This window comes from Ochotona princeps, chromosome 1 (assembly GCF_030435755.1).
Source record: "Ochotona princeps isolate mOchPri1 chromosome 1, mOchPri1.hap1, whole genome shotgun sequence".
In the NCBI taxonomy this organism is placed as follows: Eukaryota; Metazoa; Chordata; class Mammalia; order Lagomorpha; family Ochotonidae; genus Ochotona; species Ochotona princeps.
The window spans coordinates 131,478,611-131,486,574 of record NC_080832.1 but is presented as its reverse complement, the minus strand read 5'-3'; the positions used below and the strand labels follow the sequence as shown (position 1 = coordinate 131,486,574).

General features: G+C 41.4%; 1 pseudogene; it reads left to right on the top strand.

Annotated features, from left to right (window-relative positions):
* The first annotated feature begins 6,464 nt into the window (after positions 1 to 6,464).
* Positions 6,465 to 7,337, top strand: LOC101525807 (vomeronasal type-1 receptor 100-like; annotated as a pseudogene).
* The last annotated feature ends 627 nt before the right edge of the window (positions 7,338 to 7,964 follow it).

Here is a 7,964-nt window from a genome sequence, read left to right as displayed (position 1 = left end):
ATGGTTCCAGTCCATGACCTGAAGGAGGACTGAAACATAAACAACACTGCATTTTGCTATCAGTCACCTGGTATCTATTCAATTGAGATTATGCATTGAGACAATCCTCAAATTTACTATGAATGTAATGGATAAAAGGCTGTCAACTATTCCTATTATCCACTTCGTCTCTAAATACTGAGTATCAACTATTGTCAGAAACACTTGAATCTCACCTTATTTGATAAAACTTTGTATGTTTTCGTTTGTACAGTTTTGTACAAATGGGAGGAAACATGCATTCAGATTTACCTAATATAATTAGAGTAACTTCAAACATTGTCTTCAGTACTTTTCGGTATAGCTGATTTAGGAGTTGACGAAACACAGAGCCTCAAGGTTCTTCTGTTGAGCTACTTTGTAGAGAGTACAGCAGCGAACTCTCCATGTGAACCTGGCTGCTGTATTCTTCTTGCTGTCTAATGCAGTGATGAGAGAGAGGCCATTTCTAAAAAGGCTTTTGGGCAGCAGAACTAATGTGCAATTCTGATAATGTAGTCACACATTCCACACAGTGAAGTCTGGACTGTAACTGCAGAGTTGGATCATCAAGAACCAGGAACATTATGAGTGGGGCTATGATCATTTAATAGAAAAACACACACACAGAAGTGCAAACATCATAAGGAAGCACCTTGATGGTCTGTAAGTCTTGATTATCATGCTGTAACCATCATTTGAGTCAGGAAACAGCACCAGCAGGCAGACCCAGTCCTCTTCTGGACATGACATCCCAAGGCTGACTCTGATTCTAGCTTTTCATGGCATTCAGTGTCAATATAGAGTACTTTTAAGATGTTCATAAAGGATATTTGAAATGCTTTAAAGGTAGCATGTTAGACAAAGCTACTTAAAGGAACCAGCACATGTGTTCCCAACAACTGGAGAATGTATGAACCTCTCTTCCTTGTCATTTTCCAGGCAGGTTCAGATGGCAGACAAGACTGTCCATAAGATACTTGGTCAGTGCAATACCACTTGAACCTTGACTTCCTAGAATGCAGGTTGGCAGATACAAGTACTTGAGGGAAAAGTGTAAGTAAAAATAAACTATTGGAAAACCTCTGTTTCCTACTGCACACACTAATGATTAACTCTATTTTGGAAATCAATTGGGAGAAAAACAATTGAGACAGCTCAAAAATACACAAAAACCTCACTGTGTGAGAATAGAAGAACTGCAACTATTTTTCTGTGTTCTTTAGCATTTTGTTTTTTAAAAGATTTATTTATCTTTATTGGAACATCAGACTTACAGATAGATGAGACAGAGGAAAAGGTCTTCAGTCTGCTGGTTCACTCTACTGGAGGCTGCAGTGGTCCAGAGCTGAGGCAATCTGAAGACAGCAGCCAGGAACTTCTTTGGAGTACAGATCCCAAGGCTTTGGGTTGTCCTCTGTTGGTTTTCCTGGCCACAGCAACAGAGCTGGAAGACAAGTGGAGCAGCAGGGACATGAATAGGTGCCTATGTGGGATCCCTGAGTGTGCCAGGTGAGGACTTTAGTCACTACACTTTAGCATATATGTATAATTTTCTATGTATGATTAACTTGGATATGGTTAAGGTATATCAGTAATGGGCCCAAAGTGTTGTGTTAATGGCTCAAGCCTCACCTCACACACATCAGGATCCTATAGAGGCATTGGTTTATGTCCAAGTTATTCCACTTCCCATCCAACTCCCTGCTTATGGCAAGCAGTAGAGGATGGCCCAAATATGTAGGACCCAGTACCCACATAGGTGACTGAGAAGAAACTCTTGGATCCTAGCTTCATACAGGCTCAATTCCAGCCATTATAGAATTCAGTGGGTGGAAGATTGTTCCATCTCTCTGTTTTTAATTTGTAAATCTCATGTTCTTTTGAGAATAAATATAAAATATTTGTTACATATAATATTTTAAATTTATTTTATGTATTTATATATTTAAATACAATGCATTCTTTTACAAATAAAAATAAATGTCTTTCATATGTCGAATGTAATGTCAGCTTAAGAATGTCAGCAGAGAAGTCAAGAGACTGTGAAATGTGAAGTAAGTTGTGTTACTTACTGATCAACTTAAAAACTGTTGCTGATGAACATTTTCAAATGTTAAAATACTGTAAGCCAAAAAGCAGATTTGTGGAAGTGACTACTTCTGACTCTCAGATACTTCTTCCAGGTTAGCTTATGAGTCTTGGTGGTGAGTGGAAGAGGTAGGATGAGATCATAGTCAAGTCCAAAAAACCTGGACTCTCTGAGACCTGCTCATCATCAAGCTGCCTTCTGCTCATTAGTGCAGGTTCAGTGTAATCAGGTTTAAGATATTTCTGGACTCAACAGTCAAAGATTCAGCAAGGGAGAGGGCAGAGCTGGCCCCAGGGACCCAGAGAATGCTGAAGGAGCCAAACTCGTCACACTGATATGCTGACATCAGTGACAGCATCCCTGAATGCTGGAACTTAGGCAAGGATAAACAGGCCTTGCTATGCTGGTCTGCCACAGCTCCTGCCACAGCCCTGCAGACTGCTCAGGTGAATGAGGCTGAGTGTGTTTGTGCAGGGGTATCTGCCCTTGCACTGGAAGTAAAGCAGTCCGGGGCAAAGCTGTTCAGTGTCAGGTAGGGAGTGGACATTTTCTCAGCTTCCCTGACCCCTTTGGAAGAACAAGGTGTGAGCACTCAGGGAGAGGGTGACTGGTTATCACTTCCCTGTTCTTCCAGCAGACCCTGCTTGTTTTGCCCTGAATGGAGACTTTGTGCAGCAGAGCCAATGATGCTCTGAACCTGAGGTTGCTACCTTTCTCAGGTGTGAGTGAAGCTGGGAGCATCAGGCAGCAATGGGCTTACAGCCTGGGTGGGGAGGCCCCTTCCTACAGGTTCCTGCCTTTTGTTATCTTCGCTTCCAACAATGGAGTTTTTTGGTTTTTTTAGATTTGTTTTGTTTTGGTTTTTTGCTTTTATTTCAGTGTTTCTTCCTTCTCTTGTCCTTCAGTGCTTTGTGGCATTTTTTGATTAATTAAAAAAAGTTTTTTTCACCCACAATGTCACACAGTACCTAAGTTTAGAGAATTGTTCAAATGTGACAACTAGTGTATGGACACATAAAAACACAGAAACGCGTGTTTGGGAAATCAGTCTATTTCTTGTTGGGCACTGACATGAGCATTGCATGCATTTACCCCTTTAATTCTGACAGTGAACTTGGCGATAGAAAACACTCTCCTGTTACAGATGACAAGTTAGGTCTGAGGGTACCAGGTTGTAGTTCTAGGGTCATACATGGTAGTGTTCCCTAAGAAGGTGGAGAATAAGGAGAAGGTACACAGGAAACTAAAACTGACAAAACAAAGCCATGAAAAAAATCTTCTTTCTGATCTCCCGCAGAGGTAGAGCAGATCAGAAGCCTCAGCTCTGCCATTCCCACCTTGGGCAAGGGGCCTTTCCTTCCCTCTGTGTTAGCTACTGGGCAATTGGCTTGAAAAGATCAAGTACAATTTTTCTGAGCTGCTGCCACTAGTATTAAAAATACAAATGATTGTTACATTTAGATTTTATTGTCTATGTACATATATTAATTGCATCAATTGACAGAATACAACATGATAGTTCAGTCCTAAATACAATGTGAAAAAAGCAGAGCATGACTTGCTGCTCATGTGAGAGAGCCAGCTAGAGGTCACAGCTCCCACCTGCAGCCCGCCCAACCCCAGCTGCTGTGAGCATTATGGGAGCCAAGCAGCAGAAGGAAGATGCTTATGGCTCTACCTCTCCCTCTTTCTCATGCCCTCTCTGTATATTTGCCTTTCGTTAAATAAACAAAGATTTTAAAAGGAAAAAAAAAAGAGAAAAAAAGCAGAGCATGACTACTGCTGTGTTTAAATACCTCTCAGTTTATCAATACCCGGTGTTGAGAACATTCAAAATCCACTCTAAAGGCTACTCTGAAACATGTATTAATTATTGTTCATCATGAATATTTTGCTGAGGTATAGAATGTCAGAGTTACTCCTCCTGTTTAGCCTCAGCCTTCTGTTCTCTGACTTTCCTTTCCCTCCTATACAACTACTTATGTGTGGTTGACATTTGTTGCTATGAAATTTTCCCTCCCATATGTAAGTGAGAACATGCAGTGTTTCTCTTTCTCTGTCTGGATGATTTCCCCAAATTCGCTGGAGGAGTGGTTAGGAGGATTTCCATGAGACTGGATGGGTAAGTTGAATGTGAGCAGTGAAAAGGAAGGACCTCAGCACTGGGATTTAGAACTGATGAAACGTTGTTGTAACTGAATCCATACCTTTCTTGTGACAAACCTCTAGTAAATTTGGACGTAATTTCTACACAGAAGGCTTTTGTGAAAAGGCAAGAAAAGGCACTATCACAGAGTTAATGTTTTTCTTATTATTAATTACATTGCATTATGTGACACAGTTTCATAGGCTCTGGGATTCCCTCAACCCCTCTCCCTAACCACCCCCATGGTGGATTCCTCCACCTTGTTGCAGTGTTACAGTTCAACTTCAGTCAAGATTCTTTCATTGCAAGCACATACCAAGAATAGAGTCCAGCATATTTTTGTCCAAATAAGTTCAATGGTTTGTTGGGGAAACTATCTCTGGTCTGAAGGCCAAGCTGGCAGAATATCATCCTGATCAATTAAAAGTCCCAGCACAACACCATTATGGAGTTAATTGTCATGGTATGGAGTTACCAATATGTTAAAAAAAATGCAAGTTCTCAACCACATCCTATGACTACTTCATCGACATTTCAATTTTACTTTATATACATACAGCTGGCTTCTATACACCTTAAAATGGCAAAAGGGCACTATTCAGTTGTTTCGTGTCTATTTTCATTTTAGTATTTAGCTGCTTATTGTATTGAAGCATAATTTTGCTGAACTTGGCAGATTTTAGGATAGTCTAAAGTGGCTTATAACTCTAACAGGGCGTATGTCAACATTTGGGGCACAGAACAGTTTTAGGAGGGGTGTGCAGAGAAATCTTCAATACGCTAGTGAGGAGTAACTAACCTTTGTGTCCTACCTAGGAAGGTATATGTGAGTCCATGCTGACCATTTTCTGTCTGGTTCTAAGCTTTCCTTGTTGTTCTATCTATTCTGATTTTTGTTTATTTGTTTGGGTTTTTTGGGGGGTGGGGTTCCAGAGCGATCCTGATGGTCACTGCAAGAGAGGGAGGGGATTCAAAGTTGGAACTAAGGGGCCGGCGGTGTGGCCTAGCGGCTAAAGTCCTTGCCTTGAATGCCCCGGGATCTCATATGGGCGCTGGTTCTAATCCCAGCAGCTCCACTTCCCAGCCAGCTCCCTGCTTGTGGCCTGGGAAAGCAGTCGAGGACGGCCCAATGCATTGGGACCCTGCACCTGCGTGGGAGACCCGGAAGAGGTTCCAGGTCCCCGACTTCGGATCGGCGCGCATCGGCCCGTTGCAGCTCACTTGGGGAGTGAATCATCGGACGGAAGATCTTCCTCTCTGTCTCTCCTCCTCTCTGTATATCTGGCTGTAATAAAAAAATGAATAAATCTTTAAAAAAAAAGTTGGAACTAAGTAAGGACCAGTGAAATGTCCTCTCCATAGTCCCAAAAGAAGTTTACTGTTCTTCTGTTTCTGCATACTGCTCAGGTCTCCTGGCTGTTGTACCAATGAGCTTGGATGCTGCGAGGAAGGATTTGGGCTTTTTCCATCCCATGTGGTAGATCCAAATGGGGCTGGATGACCTCAGAGTTCTTGGCCTCCGAAGGCCATCCAATTCCCCATTGTCTCCTTGGCAGTTGGGATATAGTCTTTGGTGCTTGAACTGATAGTCCTTGGTTAGGATACAGGATTCTCCAGGTTTGAGTTAACGTTTAAACTGTAGCTTTCACCATGTTTGTTTTAGCAGAAAGAAGACAAAAAAAAAAAAAAGATTCCAAGTAGAGATGAGACTCTGGGGTTAGCACGGTGGCTCAACAGGCTGATCCTAAACCTGCAGCAGCCTTATTCCACTTGGAAGTTAGTTCTAGCTTTGGTTACTTCACTTCTGATTCCTCTTGTTTATGGACTGGGCAATCAGCACAGGATGGCTCAAGACCTTGTGTGCCAGCAGCCATTGGGAATACCAGAAAGAAGCTCCTTTCTACTGGACTCAGATTGGCTCAGCTCTGGACGATGTGGTCATTTGGGATGTAAGTGAACCTGCAGACTGAGGACTCTATGTCTCTCTGTTTCACCTTCTCTCTGCAAATCTTCCTTTCAAAATAAAAATAAATGATTTCAAATGACAGATGAGTTTTATGCTCTAAAGGAGGAATGAACTATGCACATGTTGTTGCAGCAATACCATTCTTTTCACTAAGCCCAGATCACATCCACTGATCTGAAACTGTCATGCTCAGTTCTTTTTATTCTGCAAGTTTTCTCTAGGTCATTTCATGAAGTCAGAAGATGACACAGAGACACCTCATCTGGAAAATGAACTTCCTTTCTCTCATGGGGCCTGGAATTTTGGGAAATGTGCTTATGATTTTGAAACATGTACATATATTAGTCATGAGTCGTGAGAAAAAATCCATAGATCTTATGCTCATTCATTTAGTTGTATCAAATATTGTCATTTGTACCAGATGGATCAGTGACATAATCATGGTCATTTATATCAGTAACTCCCTTCTAAGTGACATTGTTTGCAAAATCATGGCTTACCTGAGTAGGGTATCTTGGAGTCTCTCCATCTGCACCACCTGCCTCCTCAGCATTGTCCAGGCCATCACCATCAGTCCCAAGAACACCTCGTGGAGAAAGTTCTAACCACACACTGCATGGCAGATTGTTCCCTACCTCCTCTTCTTCTGGGTCTTTAGTTTTCTCATAAGCTCTGACTTGCTGCACTGCATCACAGCAGTCAACAATACAAATGAGTCTCAAGTTAGAACATACAAATGATCAGTTGGCTATTCCTCTGCCTCATGGCTATTCAGGACATCACCTTTCAGAGTCTTATGGGATGGATCAGTCTGTATATGGCTCTCCATCTGTACAAACATCACAAACGTGTCCTCTACCTCCACAGCTCCAGGTTTGCCAAATATCGCAGCCCAGAGATCAGAGCTAAGAAGAGTACTCTCGCTCTCATGACCTGTTTTCTGTTCTTTTATTGGGCAGATTTCATTTTTTTCGTTCTACAATGGGATCACATTGTCCGAGGATTCAAGAGCATTAAGTATCAAAGTATTTCCAGAACTGGGTTATGTCAGTCTCAGCCCCTTTATTCTGATCAGCAGGGATATTCATATCACTTCATGTTTGAGTGTTCACTGAGAAGCTTGGAAACTGCTTCTGCACACTGCTGTGCATATGAAAGATCCCTTATAGTGATTTGAATTCCCTGCATTCATCACAATATTAAATTCAAAAAGTCTTATGCAAAAGAACTTCATATTGAGAAGAAATTTGGTCCTAAACAATCTATGCCCTCTTCAGGGCTTCAAAGAATTGGAAAACACAGATTTCTCATAGATTCTTATTTTGACATCTCTGCTATATGTCTTTATTCTTCTTGCTTATTTAGTTGGGGCTGTAGATTAGTTGGCATTCTAAGATTGAATTTAAAAAAATAGAGAGAAGAGATTCCATGTGTTTGTCAACACACACACTTACACCCACCCACACAAAGAAAGACAGAGTCCAAAATTTTTAGGGAAAAAAGACCATTTTTATAGAAAATCCTGGGACACATTTGTTATATTGGTAAAATTACACTCTATGCATCATGAAAATATAAGGTTGGCAAAGAAAGGCTCTCATCTACAGGCACACATCCTTTTCACAAGATATACTAGTTCAGGCTACTCGCTTTTTGCATGGAATAGTATCTGACCCCTGATACTGGTGCTAAGAGACAGATCACTTTCTAGGTGGGAGAAGGTCAGAGGTAAAGTGATTATG